Genomic DNA, 7612 nt, shown 5'->3' on the forward strand with positions numbered 1-7612 from the left:
AATTTTTGTTGTACTTCATTTTTGCCAAATGAACATTTTTTCCTAGCCTAGCCACAGGGCTCGGTCTCTAGCCTGTCCTAGCCACAGGGCTCGGTCTCTAGCCTGTCCTAGCACTTGGGCTCGGTCTCTAGCCTGTCCTAGCACTTGGGCTCTCTTTCAGCCTGTGGCGACTCAAAAACCTAGCCTGACGTCAAAAATGTCGTATTGCTTATTGCGTAATTACTTTTTTGCCTTTCTAGATGTATATGTAAAAATAACATTGGCAAACATGTGGTGGTAGTGCCTAATAATCTTAGAACTGGTATTGTTGATGATTGATAATTGAATTAAGAAAGAATTTTTTTCGAGATAATCTTTTCCGAAAATAAATAATTATTTTCAGATAATGGAGAAGGAATGTCCCCCCAGCTTTGCTCGGCAGGTAATCTAAACATTTTTATTTATCGCCCAATTTTGTTTTACCGATAATAGTACATATATTTGTATGATGTAGATCTTATGTACACTATACATATCACCCTGTCATATATAGATCTTATGTACACTATACTTACACCCTGTCATATATAGATACACTATGGGAACCCAGCCTTGTAAAGTTTACTAGGTACTCCAGCCGTTTACCCGCACTTGGACGATTTTACTTTTTGCTATTAAAGTCGATTCACTCAATTTAGACTCTTAAAACTAAGCTAAGAACGTTCCAGTGGTTCTCCTGAGTTCCCCAATCAAAATTTGAGGCAAATCGATCAATGGGTTAATTCAGGAGTTATGATCGGATATACAAACAGAGATTTCAACTTTATAAATAGGTAGACTAGCTTCGGAACCCAGCGCTGCCAAGGTTACACAAAGTTACTCCCACCGTTTACCCGCTCTTGAACGATTTTAACGGGAAACTTTATTTTCGCTATTAAAGTCGACCCATTCAACTTAAAATCTCAAAACCAGGCTAAGAACATTTCCGTAGTTCTTCCAAGTTCCCCAATCAAAATTGTGGACTAAATATGTGAAAAAAACTATTCATAACTTAATAAGTAAAGTATCTATTTGGCCATTTTTTCTTCACTTTGTTATTCATGAGCTGGGTTGGAAATTGATAAGAAATTTATATGTTTAAAATTAGACTTTATAATCTTTAGACTTATCGAGGTATATTTTTGTTGCTGTATGACCGAGTAGTCTCTACTCACCCCGGACTATCCAGAGTGAGAAGCATTCGGTTTCTTTTATTTGAAATCAAACGTGTTTTGGTCTATAATTTAACAATAATTTAACAATAATTTAACAATCTACAAACTTACTGATTTGTTTATTTTATATTTTTTCATTCAAAATGTATATGCCGACAAAAAAGTATTTAAGAAAAAGGCTAAACAATTTTAATGGGTGAAATTGTGATCGAAAGTCGCAGCTTTCTGAAAATATTGACAGAACCGTGGTGGACTCTAGAGACAAGTTTTCCTAATCATTTATCATCTCTAATAATCAATCAATCACCAATTTGATAATTTACTTACTTATCTTTATTCCTTAAACAAATTATTGTAAAAAAACGGATTATCGGCTAAAGAACATAAATGCATTAAATTGATTTATATTAAGTATTTTACATAAAATATTCCCCTGAGTCATAAATGCATTACATTGATTTATATTAAGTATTTTACATAAAATATTCCCCTGAGTCATAAATGCATAAATACTTTAGAAATGAAATAGTGTTACTGGTAAATCAATGCATTAATGCAATGTAACAAATGAATTTCAATTTAACCCTAATAAAACCTAATAAAACAAGCAACCCCGATTTTAACGGTACCCATAAAACCTTCATATATAAAGGATAACGTCGTTTTCTAGCTTGAGAAATTTTAATTCTAATAATTTCTCCATCGTTACTGATCAAGAAATATGCAAGTAATTTTTGCAGAGAAACCACAAATAAAAAAAACAGTTTTCAAAACAAAAACATAAATTCAGATTTAATAAGAATAAAGGTTGGATACCGTTGGAAACCGGACTTGTCACAAATCACATGGAGGTTTATTTGACACTTAAAATTACGTTTACAGTCCCTTTAATGCATTGTATTTTCTTTATTGTACAACTATTAGAGTGTAAAATAAATATATTTTTGATTTCTAATAAAAATTTTTGATTTCTAATAAAAGAAATAATATTATTAAAAATTAGACCAGTTATTAGTTTCGAACAACAAAATAGTTTTTTTTAGAAATAAACAATATTTGACTTCACCTATTTTTAATTAAGTTTTTTATCTTAAAAGATTTTTAACATCCTTGCAATGCAACCAAACCACAAAAAAATTCACTAGAAGGGGATTATTCATTTGGTTTGCTGTCCCTATTAACCTTGTAAAGCCTTTATTTGTATGTACGGCTTATTCTCACTGATTAAAAGTTGGTCCTGTACTTGACATGAACCGTAGTTTATAATGCAACCAGTTGGCTTGTATTAATTTGAATGTTAGAATAAAACTAGAAAAGATGTAAGTAAGGTTTCCAGCGAACGAAAACTTTTTCGAAAAAATACGAACTTTTCCGTTTGTATTTCACAACTTTTTCGCGCAATTTCGCATTTCTTCGTGAAAATACGAAACTTAGAAAAGCGAAAAGATGCCAATACGATGCAAAATTTCGCAAAAACACTCTTTGCGCAAAATAATTTCTATTTTTGTTATTTGCGGACCGTCACTTCGTGTTTTATGCAATCGTTTGAAATCCCGTTCATTAAAAAACAGTATAATAAAATTTTTCAAAAAAGCTAAAATGTTTTTTCATCCTAAAGTTTTGTTTCAAATATCTATCTATAATTTCCCCCTGTGAGAACACAATAATATATTTTACAGGCACAATTACACTTTTTGTGTTGCAATGTTTTCAAGATCTGATGCAGAGCTGTAAGCCTGTATGCAGGGCAGGCTTTAAAAATATCTGTTATTATTTAGTTTCTATCCTGCATGGCAATCTATACACTCAGTATTAGTATGGGAAGTTCTATGGGATTTTCAGGTAATCTTAGACTTATCTAGATTTATATACACTGTATACCTTTCAGTACACTGTACATTTTACACTGTTCAGTACATGTACATACTTTTCCTTGATTTTCTTACATAGACGCACTCATCACATGTACATACTTTTCCTTGATTTTATTACATAGACTCACGTATTACGTGTACATACTTTACCTTGATTTTATTACATAGGCTTATATATCACATGTGCATTCTTTACCTTGATTTTCTCAAATAGACGCACATATCACATGTACATACTTTACCTTGATTTTCTTACATAGACTCACAAATCAAATGAACATACTTACCATGTTTGTCTTACATAGACGCACTCATCACATGTTCATACTTTACCTTGATTTTCTTACATAGACTCACACATCACACGTACATGCTTACCTTGATTTTCTTGCATAGACTTACACATCACATGTACATCCATTACGTTGATTTTCTTACATAAAATCACTTTTCATGTGCATATGCTTTACCTTGATTGTCTTACATAGACTTGTATGTACATCACGTACTTTATCTTGATTTTCTTACATAAACTAATACATCACACGCACATACCTTTCCTTGATTTTCTTACATAAACTCAAACATCACACGTAAATACCTTTCCTTGATTTTCTTACATAAACTAAAACATCACACGTACATACCTTTCCTTGATTTTCTTACATAAACTCAAACATCACACGTACCCTTTCCTTGATTTTCTTACATAAACTCACAAGTACAATGTATAAACTTTACCTGAAAAACTGTAAAGGAGAACACTTTCCTTGTTGGTAATTAATCTTTAATTAATTGCAGGGAAAATGACGAAAGTCATTAAATCAATTTTTTAAGCAATGATAAATTTTAAAGGTATTTTTAGGATTTAAAAAGTTAAAAATATCAAAGAAAAAAAAAGAAAATAGGGATTTTAAAATATAAAACATCCCAATATCCTAGCTGCAGCCATAACTTGCTCTGCGTGGAAGTTGCTTGCTTAAAACATTTAACATTTATAATTTTGAAAATACAAAAATAAATTTCAATTGAAAATATTTAATCACCCCAGCTGAGCATGAAAATTTGTGGAGCACTTTAATCTCAAATTTTAATTAAGAATTTTTCTTAAAATGAAAAAGTTTGATGAGAGGATTAACGCCTCAATCATTTATTAAGAAAAATGTTGAGAATAAAATATTACTGTTTCTAGATAAATAAAATAAAAACCCCAAATAGATTGATAATCTTGGCAAAACCCAATAATAACTAGACAAATTTTAGTTTGTTTTTATTCTGATTAGTTTAGAACTTTATCTAAAATATATATATATATATACGAGTACCACTCCTGTCCATTAGCGCCTGATCCAATCAGGTTTCAGTCATGTGTTTGTTTTCTATTCTGAACCAATAGAAATAGTATGGCAGTACCATCTATCTTTCTATCTATCTCATTATTCAATCCGAGTTATGAATCCATCAATCGGCGCTATCAGTAAATAGAAATATTTACTTTTACTGAAACTATGGTGGTACCGATCCCTAATCTTTGTATCTCGTGGTATCTCGAAGACACCTTTGATATTTTAAAATATGAATTCTGATAGATTGAGCAGTCAAAGTTTGAAATATCAAAGTTTAACCCCACCATACTGCAACAATAAAAATATTTGGAAATTAAATTTGAATAGAGTAATTAATTTCTTATTAAGGGAAAATGAAATGCTACAAATGTACTAAATCTGATTAATAGTCAAGTGACAAAAATGAGATTTTATAGGGTAGAATTTTGTGTAGAGTACAATCTTTATTTAGCTAAATATATATTAAAATTTTCATTATGTAAGTTATTTTGTAATTGTGTGTCTTTGTAACAAACTCTGATTTTCTAAAATCCTATATTTTTCACCTGATGGTGTAAACCTTTGATATTTCAAACTTAGATTCTTTCATCTAACAGAATTCATAGTTTGAAATATATTAGGTCTACGGCATTGGGTTGCAAAGATATAAAGATTAAAATATCATAGTTTGTGACAAAGACTCAATTCCTTTAGAACTAGCATCGCAGTTTCGATTTGTAATTAGAAAAAATATGTCTGAAATAATTAGATTTGTAATTAGAAAAAATATGTCTGAAATAACTACTCCTACTTTTTTATTTGATCTACGAGCGTGAGGATCAAAGTTTTTAAACTTTTACGTAAGATAAAAAGGACTTATGCAAAAGAAATAGGTTGAGAACCCAGAGCCCGCGATTTAAAAGCTTCGGCTCGAGTCTTAATTCCTTAAACGCAGCTTTAAGACCCAATCTTAGACCCAACTCTGATGACAGCTTGTGTCACGTGATTGACAGCTGCGAGATCTTAGGCTCGACTTAAGGAGTTAAGCTCAATGAAAATAAAACCGACCTTGGTTGGTTTTAGTGAAGAATAAGGCTCAATGTTGGGTCTTATACTCATCAAAACCCGGAATGCGCCAATTCCAACTATGAAAATCCGCCAACTACAACATTAGACCGGTTTTATGAACTAAATTCTGTTGAAAAATAGATGCAACTTAAATTCGAAAGCCCGAGCCGTAAATAAGGCTCAACAACAGCTTAGACCCAAGTCGTATTTTCTTGAATTTTTTAAATCGCGGGCTCAGCTTCGCCAGTAGTTTTTCCTTAAAAGTTTACTCACATATCTTAGCTACTAACATTCAAGTGGTTCTTACCAGTCTCCCATCGAAATTTGAGTCAAATCGGTCAAGGGGTTCCTGATGAAACTGCACAAAAAAAAAACAGACACCCAAACATAGATTACTACTTTATTTATAGTTGGATTATTATCAAATGAAAACAATAAGCAATTAATTTAAAAGTGTTGACTGTACACAACTGTTGAAATTAACCACTCATTTAAAATTCGGTGATGGTGATGGACCAAACCTCTGTAGAGTAAAAAAGTAGATGTTAATTCCACTTTTATTGAAAATATATTTCGGTCTGGGTTGACCCTCGTCAGTTCATACGATATAATAACCATCAAAATCGATAAAAAATATAAAAAATTAAAAAATTAATAAAAAATTAACCACTCACTTTTACACTTAAAGGGAGTGACCGGCAACGTATGGTGGTTGAACTGAAAATGCAGTATTATGAAAAAAATTTCGGAATCATTTGAGACATAAAAAAACTTTCTACAACGTAATATTACTAAGTTTGAGCGCAAAGTCGACGTTAAAAATCATCAATTTGAGTTGGTACGTTTTGAAAACCGTAATTTTTTAAATTATTAAATAACAACGAAAAAAAATGTAACAAAAATTCTAGAAAAAACTAATTCGTTGTTAGGAACAGGTTGAGAAAATAAAAATTAACTCTTATCATCGACAATAAGTTATCTTATTCATTTACTAGTTTCTATAATCTCTCCTTCTTCACACACATTTTCAATTTTGATTGAAAAGACGACATTTGAAGAACTTGTAGAAATCAGCAATCAAATTTAAAGAATAAGAAATTCAATATAATGATGAAAAAGAAATAATTGATTCTAACATTGATATATTGACATATTACTATTGAGAAATACGTGTTCCTATTTTTATTGAGAAATATGTTCCTAAACATTTAAATAGTTAACTGTAAAATCTTTGTTACACTTTTCCTCGTCTTTGTTTAATGATTTAAAAAAAATCTATTTTCAAAATGTACCCACCCAACTTCATGATTTGAACGTCGACTTTGCGCTTAATCTCAGTAATTATAAAGCGTGGAAACGTTTTAAATGCCTTAAATGATTCCTAAAAACATTTTCCACAATACTACATTTTCACTTCAAACTACCATACATTGCTGGTCACTCTCTTTCATCACTTTAGAGAAATATGTAATTTTTATTTAGGAGTTGCCATTGTGGACGTAGCTAGCAAAGAAAACGGATTTGATATGGACGTAGATCAGATTTCATGGTTCGGTGAGATTTAGATTAATATCCCTGGTTTCCCTGGTATCCCTGGTATCCCCATACCCCATGGTATCCCTGGTATCCCTGATATTCCTGGTATCCCTGGTATTCCTGGTATCCCTGGTATCCCTGGTATCCATGTTATCCCTGGTATCTCTGGTATCCCTGGTATCCCTGGTATCCCTGGTATACCTGGTATCCCTGGTATCTCTGGTATCCCTGGTATCCCTGTATCCCTGGTATCCCTGGTATTTATCTATATCCGTCCTACAATATTGTATATAGAAGAACTGTAATGGATACTTTATATTGTCAACTCTATCAGAGAAAAATAAAGAAAAGATTTAAAGACAGATAAACAGTCAGATGATAGGATGGATCCAGCGTGAATCAGAAAAAATGCGCACTGTGTTACAAAATATCGGATACTAGGCATACAGGACCCATCACCCCCCTCATCTTAGTGATAAATTTAACGTTTTGCTTTGTTTAAATCTCGTAAACCTTGAATAATAAAGGAGTTGGTCACTCAGCACCAAAGGGGTATATCTTCCTTACAGATCATTATTTTTACATCTAGTTTTTTCTAAAGTAAGTCCAGTATATC

General features: G+C 31.6%; 1 long non-coding RNA gene across 1 annotated transcript; it reads left to right on the forward strand.

Annotated features, from left to right (window-relative positions):
- Positions 1-379: 379 nt before the first annotated feature.
- LOC111697240 (uncharacterized) lies at positions 380-7065 on the forward strand. Its single transcript, XR_002764257.1, has 3 exons — positions 380-421; positions 2972-3035; positions 6943-7065. It is a non-coding gene; the product is annotated as an uncharacterized LOC111697240 (long non-coding RNA).
- The last annotated feature ends 547 nt before the right edge of the window (positions 7066-7612 follow it).

The sequence above is a fragment of the Eurytemora carolleeae genome, unplaced genomic scaffold (assembly GCF_000591075.1).
Source record: "Eurytemora carolleeae unplaced genomic scaffold, Eaff_2.0 scaffold69, whole genome shotgun sequence".
NCBI lineage: Eukaryota > Metazoa > Arthropoda > Copepoda > Calanoida > Temoridae > Eurytemora > Eurytemora carolleeae.